Source organism: Brassica oleracea, chromosome C2 (assembly GCF_000695525.1).
Source record: "Brassica oleracea var. oleracea cultivar TO1000 chromosome C2, BOL, whole genome shotgun sequence".
Lineage (NCBI taxonomy): Eukaryota > Viridiplantae > Streptophyta > Magnoliopsida > Brassicales > Brassicaceae > Brassica > Brassica oleracea.
Genome location: NC_027749.1, coordinates 38,762,319 through 38,786,275, shown reverse-complemented (window position 1 = coordinate 38,786,275; position 23,957 = coordinate 38,762,319).

Here is a 23,957-nt window from a genome sequence, read left to right as displayed (position 1 = left end):
ACTGTACTGTTAATCGGAATGTCGTCGGAAGTTCGTCGGTATATTTCAACGAATTTCCGACGACGACAACGGTTACATTTTTTATCGGAATATCGTCGAAAAGTCGTCGTAAAATTCCGACGACCCAGGTTTCGTCGGAATTCCGTCGGAAATGGCCGACGGAATTCCGACGACTTCAAATTTTTGGTTTTCGTCGGAAATTGGTCGGTAATCCGTCACAAACGTCCGACGACATTGATGTCCGTCGGAACCTCCGTCGGAATGTGGCGTGTTTTCTTGTTGTGAATATTTTTAAACACTAAATAAATTCTATAATAAATACTAAGAATATAGATGAAAAACTCTATAATAAGTATTCACATTTTTTGTGGAAAATATTCACTTTATATTGATAACAACAATTTGTAAACTAAATGATAATATATATTATAATATTTGTAAGCATAGTACATGGATGCAAGACATTGTGAAATTAGTGTATAGACCTAAATTTTTTTTGAAATCTCCATAGTTATAAAAAAATATTTCTAAGCAAGAAAAAAAATACTGATTGTACATTTTTAATAAATTAAAATTACATAAAATAAAAACATATTATATATTAAAACATTTAGAACGGATATTAGGTGCTGGTCGAGTTTCTCTCGGGCATCAAAAGAAAAATAATGATTGTACATTTTTAATTAATTAAAATTACATAAAATGAAAACCTATTATATATTAAAACATCTAAAACGGGCTAAAATATCATCTTACCAAACGGAAGAGTACTAGTAATAACTTTTTCCAAAAAAAAAAAGAGTACTAAATAATTTATTAAACATATGAGACCTTCTTCAATGGTGCACAAAAATTTTCTCTATATTTAAATCTAAAATAGAGTAACTCTATTATAGAGTTATATTTTCTCCAATGGTTCATTATATAATAGAGTTACTCTATAAGACCATCTCCAATGGTTTACTCTATTTTAAAGTAGTTTTTACTAGTCCTGGGCATTCGGTCTTAACCGAAGTGAACCAAACCGACCGAACCCATTTTTTTCGGTTCTCGGTGCATTTCGGTTAAAGACTGCAAACCGATCGGATCTTTATCAGATTTCACTTCGGTTCTCTGCTCGGTTCGGTTCGGCGGCGACAAACCGATCAGTTCTTTGGTTCTGTTCTTCATTGCTCAGTCGACTTCTTCCTCTCTTCTACCTCACATATCTTCATTTTATTCTCTTCCCCGACATAGAAACAGCCGTCATTTTCCTCTGTCAAAACTCAAAACCTAATTAATTTTTAACTAGATTTGTAACATGTGTGCTTTAAATAAACATTTACAAGTTAATTTACATTTGGATACGTTTTAATATGTTTCTTCAGCCCAAGTTATCAAAGGTCTATTTTAAAAAACAAAACCCAATAAGTAAATAAACTAACCCACCAACTAAAGAGAAAAATAAACCCTAGATCTAAAGACGAAAGTTATCAAAGGTCTATTTTAAAAAACAAAACCCAATAAGTAAATAAACTAACCCACCAACTAAAGAGAAAAATAAACCCTAGATCTAAAGACGAGACATGATCAGTTTTCTCTTTGCTCGCCGTCGAACAACTCGTAATAATATCTCTTCTCAATTATCACTGTGGTGTTTTTTTCGACATCAAACTCAGATCTTCTCTATCCTTTGCTTCTCGCCATTTTGTAACGTTTCCAATCACCTTACATTCGAACCGAATAAACCGATTCACACAAAAGTTTCGGTTCAGTTCGGAATAGATTTTTCATTGCACAACCAAACCGAATAAACCGATTTCCGAACCGATCCGACCCGAATTTTTGATCGGTTTACTTCGGAAATGTTTTGGCTAAACCGAATAAACCGAAACCCGAACAAACCGAACCGTATAACCCGAATAAACCGAACGCCCAGGACTAGTTTTTACTCTAAAATAGAGTAACTCTAAAACATAGTAGGGTTTCTCTCCAATGGTTTACTCTATATTTAACTCTAAAAAAGAATATTCTTAAATATATTCTTTTTTATTTTATGACTAATACCTTTTACTTACAAAATTTACAAATTGATCCCTTATACTTTATTTTCACAGAGTTCTTATAAATTATATATTTATATCAAACATTTATTATCTTAAAAATTACATTATATTAAAACATAATATAATTAACTTAAACATCACCATTAGTGTATCTTTCCCACAAATGATCAATTAACGAATGTCGAAGCACAAAATGAGTTTCTTTATCTTTGATTGTTCTAAATCTACCAAATGAGCAGGAAGACCATATGCTAACATACGAAATGCGGCCGTTACTTTTTCCAAAGACGATAATCCAACCATACCCGCTGCAGCCATTTTTTGTGTGAAGTAGTTGTCATAAATTTCAACGTCTTCGATTATACGAAGGAATAGAGGACGCGACATATGATATCTCCTACGAAACATAACATCATTGTACACCAGTGTCTCCAAAAAGTAATTGTTGAACAATCTATAACTTGGTGATCAAACAACATCGGTTATCAATACCTTAAAAGAAGGAAATTCTGAATTTTTAGAACAACTAAAGAAAACAAGAGCACAACGAGAATATCACTTGGAGATTCAAAAGAAGAATTATGCTTTGAATGAGCTGGAGAAAGAAAACAAATATTTATTTTGTGACTTGAATTCAGTGCAAGATGCAGAATTTTGTGCATATTTTCAAGAGGAATGAACACGAATTTTACAAAAAAGACGTGGCCAACAACATGAACAAAAAGATACTTCTTCATCTACCTCATTTGGACAATACTTTAATAATTTTGGTGGATCTGGAGGCAACTTACCAGATTATTAAATAACAATTATCTATGATTTTAATTTTATGTTATGTTGCTTATTTCTAATTTTAGTATTTGTTTTCTTTGGCGAATTTCATAAAATTATTTTTAATTTTCATGCTTGTTTTCTTTGGCTAATAATAATAAGTTTCAAACATTTATATATTGTCTTGAAGAAACTTATGTGATGTTTGCATAATTAAATTACATAAATAGTTACAAAATGAAAAGTTTAAAAACGAAAGGACGAGAGTATAAATTAACAATTTCACTCTATAAGGGCATCTCCAATGGCACACAAAAACTTTCTCTATATTTCACACTAAAATAGAGTAACTCTATTATAGAGTTGGATTTGCTCCAATAGTTCACTCTATAATAGAGTTACTCTATAATATAGTGAAATATAGAGTAATGTTATTTTTTACTCTATATTTGGACTGAAAAACAACATTACTCTATATTTCACTCTTATAGAGTAACTCTATTATAGAGTGAACCATTGAAGCAAATTCAACTCTATAATAGAGTTACTCTATTTTAGAGTGAAATATAGATAAATTTTTTGTGTCTCATTGGAGATGGTCTAATAGAGTAAGAAATAGAGTTATTCCAAATATAGAGTAAGAAATAGAGTTATAATGTTTTAGAGTGAGATATAGAGTGGAGTTGGAGAAGATTTTACTCTATAATAGAGTTTGGTGTAGAAAATAGAGTGAGTTTGGAAATGCTCTTATAGAGTGAAATCTATATATATAAAGTTGGATTTTCCCTTCTCTTGACAAGTGGCTGGGGGTTTTTCGACATCTGTCCTCATATTTTTTTTGTATTTTAGTTTCTTCTTCTTTTACATTATAATTATCTAGTCCATCATTTTCTAATTGTGCACTATCTAATTATTCTCACACTAACCTTCATCGTAATTTAAGAATCAATTTTATTGGTCATTAAAATTCAATAAATAAGTAAAATAATATAAATATATTTTAAATGTTTAATTTATTCACAGCTGAAAGTATCATAAACTTTCACTATTTTTTTATTTTTACTATTTTCTATTATTTCATTTACAAACTATATTTTTATTAAACTATTAAAATCACAAAATAACCAAATTTAAACCTAAAATCTCAACAATCATTGAGAAAAACAAAATGCCATAGTAATACTAACTCAATAAAGATCTGGAGCGGAAAAGAGATCAAGACCGATAACTAACTTACATTACCGGACCTTAGAGTGTTTTGGCTAGAACAAATAGAAATAAAGAAGGATATAAAGATAAAATCTGAAATAAAGTAATCTCAGAACACAAAGAAGCTTTATCAAGCACCAACAAAATCAGCAATACACCGGTGCCGTCCTCGAACTATGAAAAAAACATAGAAGTCAAATCACCAGAAACTAGATCTGAAAAACCAAGACGAGTAGGGACTATTGACGGTAAGCCAACAACGAGAAAGACAACATCAAAAGACGACTAAATTCTGATCCAACCCAAGGAGATATAGTTTCTAACATCAGCTGAAATCTAAGGAAGAAGAGGAGCATCCAATATTGAATGGAACAGCCTAAAATGACGCAAGAAACAACTGCACAACTGGGAACACCTGAACCCGATCTACAAAAAATACCAGAAATCTCAAGGTGAATAAGGCAATAAAGAACAAGAGCAGGAGGTGAGTCTTTTTCGGTGATGGTGAGAACCGCAACATACCAGAAAGGTAAACAAAATATATAGATGTTGATGACTCAATGACAAAATATGAGAAGATGGCAAAAAAATCTTAAAAGTTATAATGTTCAAAATATGAAAAAAATAAAAGACAATTTATCTTAGAATCAACAACTACATAAATGCAAAGTTATTGAAATTCAATATATTTTTATATTAGAAACTCACTTCACTACTAACAAGTACTATACTACTAACAAGTACTATACGCACAAAACACATTATTGAAAAAATAAAGATAAAATACATTAACATATCACTACTACTACTACATAACACAATAAAAACACCAAATAATGTTCTTAACAAATAAAATTGACCACATAATTACATTATCCAAAAATTCATATTCTTAACAATAATAAAACAATATTCCGCGTGAAGTGCGGACACCCCCTAATATAGAGTAATGTTGTTTTCTTACTCCAAATATAGAGTAAAAAATAACATTACTTTATATTTCACTCGATTATAGAGTAGCTCTATTATAGAGTAAACCATTGGAGCAAATCCAAATCTATAATAGAGTTACTTTATTTTAGAGTGAAATATAGAGAATTTTTTTGTGTTCCATTGGAGATGCCCGGAGTGTGTGCGTACTATGTGGTTACATGTGGCCACGCTTGTAGGGCCATGATGGGAAAAATAAACGGCGATGCCACGTTATGGTGTGAACCTTCAAAAACCTCTCTGTTTCATTTACTATTTTAGTGAGAAAAAGATTTGCTATCTCGCCACTTTTCTTTTTCTGTTTCCTATTTTTTAACTTAGAAACAAAAATCAAAGCGTAATCGTTGTGTACTAGGTTAGTTGGGAGAGAATGTGTTTATCTAAACAGGAGGGTGGCATGGGTTTTAGGGATATTGAGGTGTTCAATCAAGCTTTTATTGCTAAACAAGCTTGGATTATACTCAAAAACCCTGACAGTCTATTCTCTCAATTTATGAAAAGCAAATATTCTGCAAATTCGGATTTCCTGTCTGCCTTTCTTTCTTCACGACCCTCTTATGCCTTGAGAAGCATACTTCATGGTAGGGATCTCTTGACTAAAGGTCTTTATAAATTGGTTTGAAATGGTCTTTCTTTTCATGTTTGGACAGATCCTTGGATTAGAGATGGACAAATGCGTAGACCGTTGATTAAAAACCCAATCATTGACATTGATCTCAGAGTGAGTGATCTTATTGATTATGAAAGAAGAGATAAAATAAAATATAAGCTTGAGGATCTCTTTTACCCTGAAGACGTTAAATGCATTTTAAAATCAAAACGATGATATCTAAAGATGACTTTTGGGTTTGGGGTCACAATAGAAGCGGTGAATATTCCGTCAAATCAGGTTACTGGTTGCAAAATCAGATTACTAACAGTCAGCTGTTGATAGAAGCATCAGCGTTAACATCTATCAATGAGCTTAAAGTTCAGGTCTGGTCCTTAAATATTTCCCCGAAGATAAAAACTTTTCTTTGGAAAGTCCTTTCAGAAGCTATTCCAGTCGCTGATATGATTCTATCGAGAGGAATGAAGGTTGATTCTAGATGTCAAGTATGTGGACTGGAAGGTGAATCTATAAATGATCTCTTTTTGTCATGTACTGTGGCTTGGCAAGTCTGGGCGTTATCTCTCTTTCTAAAGCCATACTCAGATTTCTCCACAGACTCTCTTTACTCAAATTTCCATCACCTTGTCAAAGTAAGTAAATCATCCTCTATGCCATTTGAAATAGCTAGGATGTTTCCTTGGATGCTTTGGCATCTCTGGAAAAGCAGGAACGCTTTCACTTTTGAAGGCAAAGGCTTCTGTCCTATAGATACTCTTCAAAAGGATAAGACAAGAGGTGGATACTTGGTTTGTAGCTCAAAAAGTTGAAGCATAACAGAGTCTCTACCAAGTATTACCAAAAGTTCTAGTAGAAGTTGGATTCCTCCTTCAATCTCTTGGATCAAATGTAATCTTGCTTACTCTTGGGACAAAAAAACTATATTGGTTGGAGTTGCTTGGTTACTAAGGAATCATCGAGGAAAAGTCCTTTTGCATAGCCGACATGCTATTTCTGATATAGATAGTCTAACAGAAGCAAAACTTCAATGTCTTCTTTGGGCTATTAACAGCCTGTCAGAATTAAAAATCTCTCAGGTAATCTTTAATACTGAAGCTTATGAATTGATTGGGGCTGTCATTCGTCTAAAAGCTTGGCCCTTCTTTGCTTTCCAAGCTTCAGAAATCAACCTGACCTTGTCGAAAATTCGAAAATGGAAACTACATGTTGAAACAACTGCGACAAATCTTAGTGCCTATCTCATTGGTCAAAGTGCTTCTTTTGGTCGCCTGGATACATTCGTATGTGGTTCTGGTGCTCCTTTTTGGCTTAGGAATACTTTGGATAATGATATGGCTATCGTATGATTGTTGTATAGAGCTTGTTTAGCTCTTTTTGATTCCTCACTTGTTTGAGGCTTTTGGTTCTTGTAACCCTCTTCTGTTATACTTGCTACCATGTCTATAAAACTTCAGATGTCAAAAAAAGTGTAATCGTTGTGTTTTGACACAGTACGGAGAATAAATAATTTAAAATAAATGTTGGGATAAATAGGGAGTTAACTCATCTTTTCAAGTCAAACCCAAAACCAACATCGTTTTTGTCATTACTATTTATCAATGAATTTTATATATTATCTCTATGTTTTTGAAATATTTACAAGATTGCCATTATTATTTATTTTTTATTAATTTTGAAATTCACAAAAAACCAAATACACCCACACTATTTCTTCTTATTTACAGTAATGCAATTATCATCAATTTTTTCAACCATCATGAACCACCATTTTTGAGCTCTTAAAGCTGTAGAATTCAATTTTCAACCACTTTTTTCATTATAAACCAACAAATCTTCATTTCCTCTCATTTCCTCTACATTTTCATCTAAAAAGACTCTCATAGCTTTCAATTTCATAAACAAAAATTTCATTTTTTCGAGTTTCTTCATTAGTGAATCGTTAAAGGCGGTTCTGAATCGTTAAAGACGGTTCTTTTTGTTCATATTTGGAGTTTGAACGGTTGAGAAGGTTGGAAACGAGCTTTACACCAAAAAAAAGATAACTATTTACATGGTTTTCATCATTTTTCAGATCTGTGTCGAGATAGTAGACTGTTTTGTATGTCTACGCATATATGCAGATGTACGATGTAGTCTACTTGTCAACGCACATGTCAATTTTGTATTTGACCAAACAAATTTTTTCTGGTACTGCAGCTTTCCCCAGCAGTCTAAGTAAAAGAGGTTAGTTTTGCATTTGACCGAACTTTTGACTTTTTATTGTAGACTTCAACGGAAGTCTACGAAGTGTCGACTTCCTGAGAAGTTTGCAAAATGTCAGATTTCCATTTGACCAAAACTTTGACTTCGTTGAATAGGTTATTTTTGTGTTTGACTAAAATTTTTCAAAATTAATTAAAATTTTATTAAATTGTAGACTTTATATGCAGTCTTCTTATCTTAGAAAAAAAAGGTAGACTACATGTGAACTCTACTATTTTATTTTGGTCAAATGCAAAACTAATGTCGAATTTGAGAGTAGACTTCAAACAAAGTCTAAAAATATGTAGATGTTCGTTTATATTTACTCGTAGAAAGTCAAACTTGGTCAATTGCAAAACTAACCTCTTTCAAAAAAATTCAAAAATGTAGACTGCATATGAAGTCTTCTTCCGAAAGTCAAATCATAGGTGAATTTTGGTCAATTGAAAAAACTAATCATTTTGAAGTGTAGACTGAAATGGAAGTCTACATGTAAAAAACTAACCATTTTGAAGTGTAGACGTAAAGTTATTGTTTAGTAAACTTTGGTTGAAGTCTACACTGACGGAAATTTTCATATCTAAAAGTGTACATTTAGAAAATTTGAAAATACTTTGTTATGGAAAATATTTCAAAATAGTTTTTTTGTCAACCTTGTAACAAAGCAAAAACATAAAGTATGAATCTATAAATTTAGTTCATCATAAACAAAAAAATATCTTATAATGAATATATGTAAAATTTACATTTTTGGGAAGATGATTTGAAAACTTTGGAAGAGAATACTTACAAAATAAGATAAAATTATGAACATATATAAAAATTAAAATCATATTTGAGTAAACTTCTAATAAATTATGCTTAAAAGTCAAGGCTAGTAGACTTCGAGTGAAGTCTACCAGCCCTAACTTTTAAGTAGATTTCATTTGAAGTCTACTCTATCAAAAAAAAAAATTAGATCTGAAAAATTTATACATTGAAAATATGAAATAAGTTTAAATCTAAAAAAAAATTTAAATATATAATTTAATAGACAAAATAGTAATAAATTAAAGACATAGAATTTGAATATGTAACTTTATTTAAATATAAATACTAGAACACATATTTAAAATCTATAGATATAAACCTTACATTTTGGGAGAAGAAGAGAACTACTATGGAAGAAAATACCTACAAAATAAGATAAAATTATTAAAAAACATAGAAAAAAAATTAAAGTCATATTTTTATAGACTTCCAATGAAGTCTGCTTAAACTTTGTGGTTTAGTAAACTTCATATGAAGTCAACTAGCTAAATAAGTCTCTACATTGTCTGATAATTTTCAGATCTGAAAAAATATATACTTTTTGAAATGTGAAAATAATTTTAAATCTGAAAATACTTTACAAAATAGAATTTATAAGATAAAATAGTAGCAAATTAATGCACAGAGTTTGATCTATAAATGTATTTGAACATAAACATATAAATACATATTTAAAATCTATTAATCTAAAACTTACATTTTTAGAAGAGAAGATGAAATCCATAAGTGATAATACCTACAAAAAAAGATAATATTGTGAGAAATAAATAACATAAAATACACATTTAAAATCTATAGATCTAAACTTACATTTTTTAAAGGTGAAGATGAAAATCATGAATCATAATACCTAAAATGACAAAATAATATTGTGAGAAAGACTTGAGAAAATTTTAGAGAGAGAGAAGAGAAATGAGAGAGTTTTAGAGAGAATGGGGAGAGTTTTAGAGAGAATTGATAAAGTTTAAAAAACTTGTGCAGCCACTTTAGAGAGACGCTGTATAAATTTTATTTATATAGGGAGACAAAAATGTAACTAGGTTAAAATTTACGACATTCTAGATTTTTTTTTAAGTCTACTAAAATTAAAATTTTGGAGTAGATTTTACTGTAACATAGTAGACCGTTTTGGAAGTCTACTATAATAATTTCATTATTGTTGTTTATTCTTTATTATTTTAATAATTTTAATATATGATTTACTAAATTTATTTCTTTATTTTTTAATAGTTATAGTATATGATTTTTTTTACTCTTAAGGAACTCAACTAATTAGTTTAAATATAATGATTTCTGTAAAAAGAAATTGAAAAATGTACACTGAAAATGACGTCTCCAGCTAAATAGACTTTATTGTAGGTCTAGGAAACCCTACACCACAAATCTCAAACCCTAAATATTTTACTTTATAATAAAAAGTCTTAATTACTGTATCAAATATCAAATTATACAAAATATAAACTACTAAACATTAATATACAAATTTAATTCAATAAAACAAAAACAAAAATCTAAATCTAAATCTAACCCTAAGAAATCTACCACTAGAATAGATAACATGTTATAACTTTTCGTTTCTAAACCATATTGTCTAACACATGGTTACCAAATTAGAATATATTCTTTAAAATTGTTCAATTTTATAAAATTTTAATTTATTTACTTCATATTGATCATTATATTGATAATTAATTAACAATATCACAATAATTATTTTTATACATTTGTAAGATTAAGTTATTAGATGTAGACTACAGAGTAATCTACACAATAGATTTTTTAGGAGGTCTACATATATGTAGACTTCTTTCTACTATATGTAGACTTACTAAGAACATAACTGTAAATTACATTTCTGTTTTTTTATTTGGTCATAAGAGTTAAATAGTATTTTTACCACCCCTTTAGGTTGGTTTTACATTTGATCGAGAGTAAGGTATACTTTTAGGTTTGTGGTGAATATTTAAGTTGGTCTATTTGTGTTGGTCTGAGCTAGGCCTGGGACTTTTATCCGAGATCCGGATTCGATCCGAGATTCGATCCGGATCCGATCCGAAAATCCGGATATCCGGAGGGGCCAAATCCGGATCCGGATAGTAAAATGTTGGATCCGTCAAAGCCGGATCCGGATCCGGATACCTTAATTTTTTAGTCAGGATATCAGGATCCGTAATTTTTATTAATAACTATTTCAAAAATAGTAATATCTATATATAAAAATTAATTTTATTTAATATATTTTCATTTTTATAATAATATATATAAATTTTATGTAAATTTTGTAATATTGTACATAGAAATAATTAAAGACGTTATATATATATATATTAAATTATTGTTAATATTTTATATATATATATATTAATATTATTTTTTATTTATTTTAAGGATCCAAATCCGGATCCGGATATCCGCCGGATATTACAATTTTTAGGAGGATATCCGACACCCGGATATCCGAGAACCCCGGATCCGGATAAGGATAGTAAAATTATGGATCTGCCGGATAAGGATCCGGATCCGGATACCTTAAAATTGCTCGGATATCCGATCCGTCCCAGGCCTAGTCTGAGCAATTCTGTTGGATGAATATGTGGTGAATAAATATGTGGAACACGAAGAAAAGGACTTTGTGTATTTAATGTCTTTTAGTCATTGTTAGACGTACAGAGCCGAATCTACGCATCAAAAGCTTTATCTCTCTCTATATATGTTATGTCTATAGACTCGTTAGCAAAAAAATATGTTATGTCTATAGACGAATACGTATGTGGATATAGCTCACCAAGAAGAGATAATTGTATATATAAAAATAATATTTATAAATTTTGAAAATGACCCGTTGGTGTGTAAAAGAAAATATATAGGTTCCGAAAATTACGAGCTGTAGAAACAGTGTGGTGCGAGCACTTTAGGAGGCCTAAAGCAAATTTTTTAAAATAATTTTGTTTACAAATTTTAATACAATAACAGTTTAAAGTTTTATAAAGCATACGCTGTAATAATACTACAGATAAAATCTCTTATATAAATGTTATTTTTCTTCTTATACAAATTTTCTTATGAATTTAAAAACAAATCAAAATCATAAAAAAAGTTGTGTTTTTAATATATCAAAATAGCAAAATTCAATGATAGCAAAGATGAAAGCCGACTAAGGTCCGTTAACCTGACTAGAATAACACTGTAACCACTATGCTATAAATTATTTGTTGTGTTTTAGGGCTCTAAAATATATAGATATATTTTTTTTTTCTTGGGAGCCTAAGACGAATGCCGTTTTGATAATACATAAACTCGGCTCTGCGTAGAAACAAACCAAATTTTTGGGTTTTAAGACTAAATATATTAGGCTTTAATATTTTTTCAGACTTCCATTTCGTTTAGGGTTAAGGTTTATTTCTTAGAGTTTAGGGAGTACTAATAAACTATTATATATATATATATATATATATATGTATGAATGTCAAAACTGTTATTATATAATTTAAATATAAGACTAATACAGATCATGTCCAAATTTAGACACTATGTCCACATAATAAAATTAATTTTAATTTTTAGAATATGGATCTGTGGATAATTATATTTATAGCTATATAGCTGATTATCGAAAACATATTATAGCGTAAGAAATCTGAAACCCTAACGCATAGTTGGTCATATGTATAAATGACACAGTTGGTTGTACAAGAAATTAACATCTCCAAATATTGGTTCATGCTCGATTTCAGATCCAAAAAAATAAAATAATGACTCTACTTTAGTTTTCTTCGTTCTGAATAAATCTGTATTTTCATTCAAACGTAATGAAATGGCAAGTGATGGGGAGAAGAGAAGTTGAAGCATTGTAATGAACTAATGACGTTGTGGGAGAATATGACGAAAATAAAAAGTGGGTATGAGTGCCATAAACTAGGCATGGACATTATAGATTAACGCAATAAATAAAAAGAAAATCAAAACTCGTTATAACAATTCATGTCATTAGTCCTTTTTTAACAATTCATTTAACTAGATCAAATGTTGGTCAGTCGAGCCGGTTCTCCTACGAGCACTTCTGTCTGTCCGTGTATGATCTATGTAGAAAAAATGTTGCTTCTAGTCCTGTCTCTTTTGCTAGTGAGTCCGTCCGACCATTTATGGTCCGATGAATATGGATCAGTCTCACTTCTTCAAAGTTTTCATGCAATCTCCAGAACACATAAATTTTCTATGCAAATGTTTATCAGTCCATCGGATTCGTGGTCATTTCTACTAGATCCGAGCAGTCCGTCTCGAAAAAGATCAATGGTATCCTCTTATCTCTCATTCATGAAACTGCCCAAAGAAATCATTCCATCTCAGCATGTAAGGCTGAGCACTACAAGAAAACAGGAGAATTCTGATGGCCGAAATCGTCAGAAATTCGTCGGAATAGACCGATTCCGACGAATTTCTGACGAACCCCTCCGTCGGTATCGTTTCGTCGGAAAAAAACGTCTGTAGTTTGAAAGATTCAATATCAATTTGATTCTTTAAACTCCGCTCTAGGCCATTAACGCTGCTATTATCGATCCATGACACATCGATTTGACATGTAGGGATTCGAAGTATCCAATTGGGACCTATCTCATCCTCTGTAATAGGAAGTTCCTCATGATCTTCTATCTCTTCCTCTTTTCGTTAGCTTTTCTCCAATATTTTGCTTCAAGAAATGCATATTGGGAATATCAGTCGGGGATATGACTTTTCCATTAAAAGGTTTGTCATTTCTCACCTTCGAGATGAAGAACTTCTGCTTTAATAAATCGAAAAGACTATATCTCTCTATTTCCTACATCAAAATATATAAATATTATGTTTCTAGAGAAATTTATTGAATTTTCTATAAACAACACAAAATCTACTCAAAATGTTAAATTCAAGTAAGATTCTAATACCAATAATAAAGATTGGGAGCGTAGTTTAATTCTTCTGTCAATCGCCGAACTAATGGCATCACCACTGGAATTAGGAAATCACTTTCTTCTCATTGTGGTATGTAGGCTTTCGTTGGTATTTACCAGAATAAAATGGTGGAAAACAAAGGTAAAAAGGGAAGAAATAAAAAAATGAAAATGAGAATACAAATTTTATTTTGTTTAAGGTAAAGAAAATATTACTCTACATTTATTATTTTTTAGAGTAAACAAGTTGAAAATCAATTTCATTTGATTGGTGAAAAATGCAGTAACTAAGAATTTACAAACCGCTTTAGACCAAACAACAATTAATAATAACAAAATATCTATATATATCTATATTTTTTTTTGTTACTACTAAGAATGCACTTCAAGTTTTCAAGAATTGTTCTGCATGTTACTATCCAACCCATAAGCTAAAAAATATATTTATTTTTCTTTGTTTACTTTAAACATGCTATTCAATTCGTAAAGTCATTTAAATACTGAAAAGTCATTTAAATACTGATAATAGGTGATGAACCAACACAGTTTAGACAAGAACAAGATAAGAGTACTATGGCCGTCGCCAAGCTCATCCTTTGTATATGCAGAAATGCGCTCTCAAGTTAATAAATCGTCATTAACGATTTTTACTGTATTATCAATTATGAATTGTAATTTCAGTAATTTTATATTTTCAGGTTCCTTTCACATCGTGGATGAGTTGCTGCTCATCACCAAGTTCATTGTCCTTTTCAATGTTTAATGTTTTTCTTTTCCTGGTTATGCAAAAATTTCATAAATCTATTCACGGGACACTTTCACCCCCCTTAAACACATGTATATGTTTAGGTACCATTTCCCCTGTCCTTTTTTACACTATTGAATGTTTTTGGATTATACAATATTCTCATATATATATATATATGAATGTTACGAGAAAAGATTCAAAAGACAGATAGTGATGGAACCAAATCCGGAATTGTTGAAATAATCAAACTGGTCCTATCAGCACCCACTCCTCAACAAGCTTGTTAGGTTGTTGATCCTAAAGCACAAACAAGAGAAATAATGAAAAGTATAATCAAATAAATTTCTAGAAAAGTTATGGGGACAGTGAACCCCACTAACGAACGTTAATGTGTCTGAGACTTGCTAGCATTGTCTTAAATTCCCTAAAGCACCACTGGCAAGAAGATCCTCCTACACATGTATACAATATATACATATACTTAATATATGTATAAATAAGGACTAAATATAAATAGTTATAATTTTTAATGGACAAGACTGTAGGCCTGGAACTTTTATCCGAGATCCGGATTCGATCCGTGATCCGATCCGGATCCGATCCGAAAATCCGGATATCCGGAGATTCCAAATCCGGATCCGGATAGTAAAATGTTGGATCCGTCAAAGCCGAATCCGGATCCGGATATCTTGATTTTTTAGTCCGGATATCCGGATCCGTAAATTTTATTAATAACTATTTCAAAAATAGTAATATCTATATATAAAAACTAATTTTATTTAATATATTTTCATTTTTATAATAGTGTATATAAATTTTATGTAAATTTTGTAATATTATACATAGAAATAATTAAAAACATTATATATTTTTTAATTTTTAAATTATTGTTAATATTTTATATATGTTAATATTATTTTTTATTTATTTTAAGGATCCAAATCCGGATCCGGATATCCGCCGGATATTATAATTTTTAGAAGGATATCCGACACCCGGATATCCGCGAACCCCGGATCCGGATAAGGATAGTAAAATTATGGGTCCGCCGGATAAAGATCCGGATCCGGATATCTTAAAATTGTCCGGATACCCAATCCGTCCCAGGCCTAGACAAGAGTGGTGGAAAATAATAAATGGAGATGCCACCAGAAAAGGTTACACAACCACAGGTTCTCTCTATATGTAAGTGTATTATTTCAAAACATAGCTTTATTGGCCAAATTATACTGATCATGAAGTCACTATAAGCATTCTAAATCCAGGATATTACCTTTTTCAGTTTTTGAAAAAGAAATTAGAAAACAACATCGCATAAATAACATTAGAAAGCAGTTAGATAGTATATTTTTTTATTACTTTAACTTTACTATAAGTGCTATGCAAAATGTGAGGGTAGCATGGTAAAAGAATACACCGATTTTTGCTGTTTTATTTGGTTTCTTATATATGTGTGAAGAAAACTCCAATATAGAGAAAGAAGAAGTGTCTAGAAATCGCTTTCTCTCTCACCTCTGTTCCATCACTTCATCTTTCACAGGGGAGATGAAGAAGCACTTGCGTTTTTTATCGCCCGTCTTTTCCAGTCTTTTATGGCTTGACTCCCGAGTTTCGGGCTCATGACTCTGGGTTTCGGTGGCTTCCACAGCTCCGCTTCGGAGGCTTTTGATTCTGCATCACGCTTCTTCGGTGTTGACGACGGCTTTTCACCGAGGTTATCCCGATTTTGTTGATCGACGTTTCTTTTCTCCTCCTTCGCAATCGACTCTCCTTCCTTGGACTCCTCTGTCTATTCCTTCCTCGTCACGAGCCGCTTCATCTTCGGGCTTACTTAGATCTTAAAATTAAATATGTCTGATTTGCATGCAAGAAAATCAGTGGTTGAGGGATGATTGAATCTGTTAAAAATGTGGGTCCGGTGAGCGACTCAATCAATCGTGAAGATGGCTCTGTTGAGTGTCATTCATTACCGGCTCCAGCGCCGCTGACGCGGAGATCTGTCGCCGCCGATGGAAGATGGCTGACTCTTGCCTTGACACGTGTTTCAGGATGCATGACGTCCGTTCACGCGGTGGGCAGCTGTCAGTTTCTTCATCAACGGATTTTCATTTTGGGCTTACGGCTCAAAGTGGTTTTGTATAGTGTTGTCCGTTTGTTGAGCCTTCTGTTTCTTGTTCGTAGGACTGGGTCCAGTTGGACCTTATAAGTATTACAATATTTTAGCTATTGCATGTGTCATCATTATAATGATTCTTAATGTTTCTAGAGAAATACGTTGGTCCACTAAACATATATTATATACTTCTCATTAAATTTACCATAATTTTTTTTGTCACAGACCATAAATTAATTAACAATCTACAATTAATATTTTTTTGATTTTTCATTAAATAAAAGCTAAGGAATTGCCAAAAGTGAATAAAACATATATTTGAAAATTAATAATTTTAATAATAAAGATTTGATAATAATTTACATATTCTCAATCATTTTTGTTTAATTTTATATTATTAAATAAATTAAAAAATCATATCAACCACATAATAAAAATTTAGATTTTTTCGTATATGTTATATTTTTAATTTTTAAAATGACTTTAAATTACGAAAACTGTTAAAATTCTCACTTTGAAAATTTTGTGATCAATAATTTAAAATTTTTGAAATTAAGAACTTAATATTTAAATTTCAAAATTTGCATCGAATTTTCAAAAAAAGATTATAAAGTATTAAAAATATTAAAAGTCCACATTAATTTTTTTGTTATTAATGGTTTAAAATTTTGTTAAAAATACAAATGAACATAAAATCATATGATTAGAAAGTTTCATTTCATAGATAGTCATATTAGAAATATACTATATATATGTAATATTATTTAAATTTAATTACATACAATACAAAATAGAGAAAGTAATTGTTTAAATATATTTACCAAAAAAAATGATTGTAAACAAACAAAAATGATTTATTTAATTTACGTAATGTCAATTTAATTATACACGTAAGAGTTAATAGTTTTTCAATATTCAACATATATTTATCAATTTGTTTCATAATATGTAAAAATGTTAAACAAATAATAATACTAAAAATAGTGTGTATAAAATATTTGTCCCGCTGGTGTTAAACTAGTAAAGTTATAAAACAAATTCGGAAGACCAAATAATTGGAGATATTCTAATCCTAAGAATAACTAAAGCATCTTCTTAAACTAATCAATATACTAGGATTGGATCCGCGCGTCCGCGCTGGTGGTTGTTCAATTTTATATTTTTTTTGAAGGTTTTTAGAATGCCCATATTTATATGTTTGTTACATTTCTAATGTCCTCAACTTGTTTGTTCATGGTTTAGCTAATAAACCTATTTCTTATTGAGATTGTTTTCTTGTCATCTTAATGAGATTGTTTTTTTTACAACAGCGTGTGTTTCTTGCTCATTTTATTTTATTTTGATAAATTAACACTAAAATGAAGCATATTATAGTTTTAAGTATACCTTTTAGTTTATTAAATCTAACAATGGTTACATGAACTTTAAATTTGTATATAAAGTTCAAATTTTATTTTCAAGACAATTTATATATGATTTGAAAAAACATTATTAAGATTGTTATATGTTTTGATTGTTTAGATTTATGTATAAATTTGTTGTAAAATTAGGTAGTTTATATATGATTAAATGTGATAAAATTATAGTACTACATAAATAAGTTTAGTTATTGCTTTGAAAATTAGTTATATTATAATATATTTTAAAACTTGGTCCAATAGTACTACGTAAATAAAGTTATGCTGACTGATTTTGACTCAGTTTAGTTTACCGATATCTATTTCCAGGACATGGTCTGAATTTCAGATTTTTTTTTTCTTAGACAAAAAAGAATGTAAAGAAGAAACCGACATCAAAAGCAAACATCAATTGTGTCTAATGGAATGAGATCATGCTTATCTATGGATTACTGCAGTTGATCGTATCTGAACAATAAGATAGTTAGTACACAATACTAAACTAATTGTTTTACATTCTCAAAGAAAATCTGACTTCTGTCTGTGCAAAAAAAATTAGTAGGACCTTCATATAGAGAGATACGTTAAGGTTGTTTGTTTTTTTAAATTTGGTAAAAATTGAAATCGTTAGTTAGGCGAGATCAAGATCGTTCTAAACATTGCGGCACGTTGAGCTCGGTACATGTGAGTTATTTTGCAAGTAGAATGGATTATGTTACCCTACATTCAAAACACGGATCATGTTAGACAATAGCAAGAAAATATTAGGTGAAGAAAATGCTCAGAATGTAACAAACGTTTAGAAACATAAGATACCATTTGGTCGGCTAAAACAATCTCGAAGGTATCTCCTCCAAACGACGTGTGTTGCTTCCATGAACGTCATTTAACTTTGAACCCGCCATGAATTTTTAAAAGGTCTGAGTTATGTGAGAGGAGTAAAAGCTGTAATTTTAAACATGGATTTTGGTTTTTCTGCGTAGAATGATTTGCCTTTTACTCAATAGAGATGAGATATATATATACATAGTTGGGATCGGAAAGGGTATGGTAAATGAGAGAAATTATAACAAAAGATTTGGTTACTTATGATTTGAACGAATTCAAAAGAGAATATATGTTTTCAATAATTTAATATACATTATTTTTAAAGAATATGCGATTTTACAGATTATCCTACCCATACGTGATTTGCAAGTTTTGTAAAAATAATAATAAGACTGTGTCAGTTGATTGATAACGTTTATTTTTATATTGCATAGCAATAGGAGTATTTTTTGGAATTTTATTGAGTTAAGGAAACTATGAAATCATAATTATATATGGTATATTCGTTTTTAAGATTACCAATACTTGATTTGCAAGTTTTGTAAGCTTAATAATAAAACTGGTGTTAGTTGATTGATATCGTTTTTGTTATTTATTTTGCGTAGAAATAGGAATATTTTTTGGAATGTTATTGAGTTAAGGAAAAAAAATTATTAGTATTGATTAGTTTAAATATTTTCACCATGAATATATAATGATATGCACTATATTATCTTAGGTTATTAACTAATTGAATTAAGTATATAGAACTGAATAAATTATTTTATACATATTTGATAAACCATACGGCTATTCATACAAGGAACTGAATAAACAAAACTTATATGAGAAACATGTTGTTGATAACGATTTCTAATCATGATATAATTTGGATTGAAATGATGTGGTTAAGTTTGCATACAATAAAAATTTTAATTTGATTAAACGAACATTATATATTGGTTATGCAGTCCAACATAAGCCAAGGCTTCTTGGTTATAAGCTTCGGTTAGTTGATTATGGAAACAAGTAATTTTAGGTGGAGTTGGTTTTGTGGTATTGTTAATTTTAACAGGATGGTCTAGCGTATGGTTTAGCGAATTAATAAAACTACTGTGTTTTGGCCAGTGACAAAAGATTGTAAATATTTAGGAAAAATCTGGGTTAAGTATAAAACGTATTTCTGTTTTAATAGTTTAGACTAGACCCTGATCTGCGCACCAGCGCGGATTTGAATTTTCGGTTTTTGGTTATTTATTTAACTAAATAATGTATTTGTAATATTTGATGTATTATATTCACCAAGTAAATATTTTTTTTGGCATCTTAAACCATCTATTTTCGATGAATATTTGATATCATATAAAAAATTGAACAAATAAACGTAATTAGAGAATTGTAGACGATATATAAAAACAATGGTTATTAATGTAAAATATGAATAAATATTATATCATGACTTAGTATGGCATGAAAGATTATAAATTAGTTATACATGTTTGGATTGCTTATTACACTCCTTCATATTTAAAACAAAATCATATATCATATCTATATTTGTAACTAAATGTCTAGTATATAATTCAAACAGTGGAGTCGACGCTCTTTTGCGTCGGATATTTATTTTAAACTAGTATATCTCCCGTGCATACGCACATACATCATTTTATTATATATTTTTTAAAGTATAATAATATGTGTATGGAATTTATAATGAAAAAGGTTAATATTTTTTTTTCTTAGAATTATCATCACTACGACACCTAATTAACGCGTTACAGCAAAGTGATTTGAATTATCGTCAATATGGTATTGGGATATTTTATTTAAGTTTTACCTTCTGTTTTTTTGACAATATCTAATGGAAAAAAGTTTTAAGTCGGCTAAAAAAAATTTATGAAAAAAAAGAAATTTAACACGATGCAAATGATAATTTGAGCACTAAAGAGCTTAGCTTTTTTTAGTTTAACTTACTTGGATTTTAAAACCTTTATTTGTTGCCCAATACGCTCCAGTTCATCGCATATTTGTATTCTTCATTTTCTCAATACACTATAAGAATCAAATAAATTTAGTTAACAAAATAATATATTTCTCCATTTTTGTTTTAAAAACATTTTAAACTTTGATTTTTTATTCTTTCATTGAAAATTTAAGTTTTGAAAATACGCAAAGTTACTTTTTTTTTAACTAAACACTCAAGGTTACTTCTAACCTGAAATATGAAAAAAAAAAGATATTCTCGATTGATAATAGAAGGAAACTGAATCTAAATTAAGAGTAATCATAATCCATGTATGAATTATTATTTTGCATGAGTCAAAAACCTCAGTCCCAAAAACGAAAAAATAGGAAGTGATGAATAAAAAATTATTTTGCTATCATCTCTTTTACCTTGGCTGGTTTTCCATGCGTCATTCTTTCTCTGTTTATATGTTTTCTTCTTCTGTCTTAGTCTGTAGTTATAAATTTTTATCATTTTAATTTTTAAATATGAATGCCTTATAAAAAGATCACGAAGAAGAAGAAGAAGAAGAGAGAGTAGAAGAGAAAGAGATTGAACAAAAAACAAATTAATAGATGAGAATTTATATAGAAAATAAAACAGTTTTAAATCATGATCTTTACTTTGATCATAGTGACGAGGATCTTTTTAAACGGAGAAAAATTAGGAATTTGGTTTTGATTTAAAAAAAACATAAGAAAATATGAAAAGTTAAAAGTACGTATATTATATACATAAATGAATGACTTATTATTTCTACATGCAAGATTACAATGATTCCAATATATTCACAAAAAAAAAAAAACTTACTACTCACTTTTGTATCATTACTATGAATCCATATAGTAATAAAATTTTACTGATATAGTAATAAAACTATGTGCTGACAAAAAAAATAGTAATAAAACTATGTGATGGTGGGTTAGAGGTAGGCAGGTTTTACGCTGCTACTTCTAGATCCAAAATCCAATCCGAAAGTATCCTATTACACTGTGGGTATGACTGTATGTACTCATTAGAGTAAAATTTTACTCTGGATTTGACATTTACTCTCAGTTCAGCTTTTGTTGTTCCAATCACAGGCAAAACGTTTTTTTATCTTGTTATTCTAAATACTATTTAAATGGAGTAAAACAATTCACTTTTGTACCTTATGATTTATGGAAAGAGAAACGGTTGCGCTACTTTTACTGTTTCATATATTTTTTCTTTTATTTACTCTAAAAGTTTTCCACTCATTTCATCTATTTTAATTTACTCTCAATTCCTCTCACATTTACCAATCATACTCTATATCATGTGGCCACACGAGATAATTGACCCATTGCAATATTAATTTTTTTTTGCACACCTAAAATAGTCTTTAAAACCGTGAACAGTAGTGACTGTATCTCATATATACTAAAACACAAATCACATCACCAATAAAATCTTGACACATGAAATATGTTTAAAACAAAAATAAATAAATAAATAAACAAAAAAATATATTGATTCCAATTTTTCTAATTCCTAATAACCAAATTCCTAATTTTTCTCAACACCACGTTTAAAAAATCCTCAACACTACGATCAAAAGTAAAGATCATGATTTAAAACTGTTTTATTTTCTATATAAATTCTCATCTATTAATTTGTTCTTTATTCAATCTCTTTCTCTTCTACTCTCTCTTCTTCTTCTTCTTCATGATCGTTTTATCAGGAATTCATATTTAAAAATTAAAATGATAAAAAATTATAACTACAGAATAAGACAGAAGAAATAAAACATATAAAGAGAGAAAGAATGACACATGGAAAACCACCAAAGGTAAAACAGATGATAGCAAAATAATTTTTTATTCATCACTTCCTATTTTTTTTGTTTTTAGGACTGAGGTTTTTGACTGATGCAAAATAATAATTCATACATGGTTTATGATTACTCTTAATTTAGATTCAGTTTCCTTCTATTATCAATCGAGAATATCTTTTTTTTTTCATATTTCAGGTTAGAAGTAACCTTGAGTGTTTAGTTCAAAAAAAAAAATAACTTTGAGTGTTTTCAAAACTTAAATTTTCAATGAAAGAATAAAAAATCAAAGCTTAAAACTTAAAAATGTTTTTAAAACAAAAATGGAGAAATATATTATTTTGTTAACTAAAGTTATTTGATTCATATAGTGTATTGAGAAAATGAAGAATACAAATATGCGATGGACTGGAGCGTATTGGGCAACAAATAAAGGTTTTAAAATCCAAGTAAGTTAAACTAAAAAAAGCCAAGCTCTTTAGTGCTCAAATTAGCATTTGCATCATGTTAAATTTCTTTTTTTTCATGAATTTTTTTTAGCCGACTTAAAACTTTTTTCCATTAGATATTGTCAAAAAAAAAAGAAGGTAAAACTTAAACAAAACATCCTAATAACATATTCACGATGATTCAATTCACGATGATTCAAATCACTTTGTCGTGACGCGTTAATTAGGTGTCGTAGTGATGATAATTCTAAGAAATAAAGTAATATTAACCTTTTTCATTATAAATTTCATACACATATTATTATACTTTAAAAAATATATCATAAAATGATGTCCGTGCATATGCACGGAATATACTAGTTCAAAATAAATAAATATCTGACACAAAAGAGAGTCGACTCCACTATTTGAATTATATACTAGACATTTAGTTACAAATACATACATATAGATATTAAAATATATGTATGATATGATTTGGTTTTAAATATAGTGGACCATAATTTTGGCAATGGTGGACTACACTTGAGAAAGCAAAAATGTACTTTACCTTTTAACCTATTTTTTTAGTTAATTTTGTATTTCTTTCTACTTCAAAACTGTTTAATAGTATAAGAAAATATTTTTAATAATACTCAAAATCTCAGACAGAGCTCTCTCTCTATTTTTAGAGAGAGTAGCGATTCTCTCTTCCTCTTATCTCCGGAAAAATCTTCCAGAGGAAAGAGATGTCTTTGGTTTTGATGCTTTCTCTTCCTTTTCTTTAGTTTCCTTTTCAGAGAGAGCGATCTTTGTGTTAGTTCGCCGGAGTTTAATCCGGTACAAAGTCCCGAACATCGGGCTCTGACTCTGGGAAGCGGTTGTTCGCTATCACCGGCTTTGCCAGCTTTTGCCTCCGGGGAGTGATAGCTTCTATAGTATTTCCTTCGCCGGCTCTCTTCCGGAGTCCTTTTTCCGGGTTTGTGTTTGATCGGCGTTTCATGTGTTTCCTTCGCTCATCCGAATCTTGAGGTAATCTTCCGATGTCTCTTTCCTTCCCTTC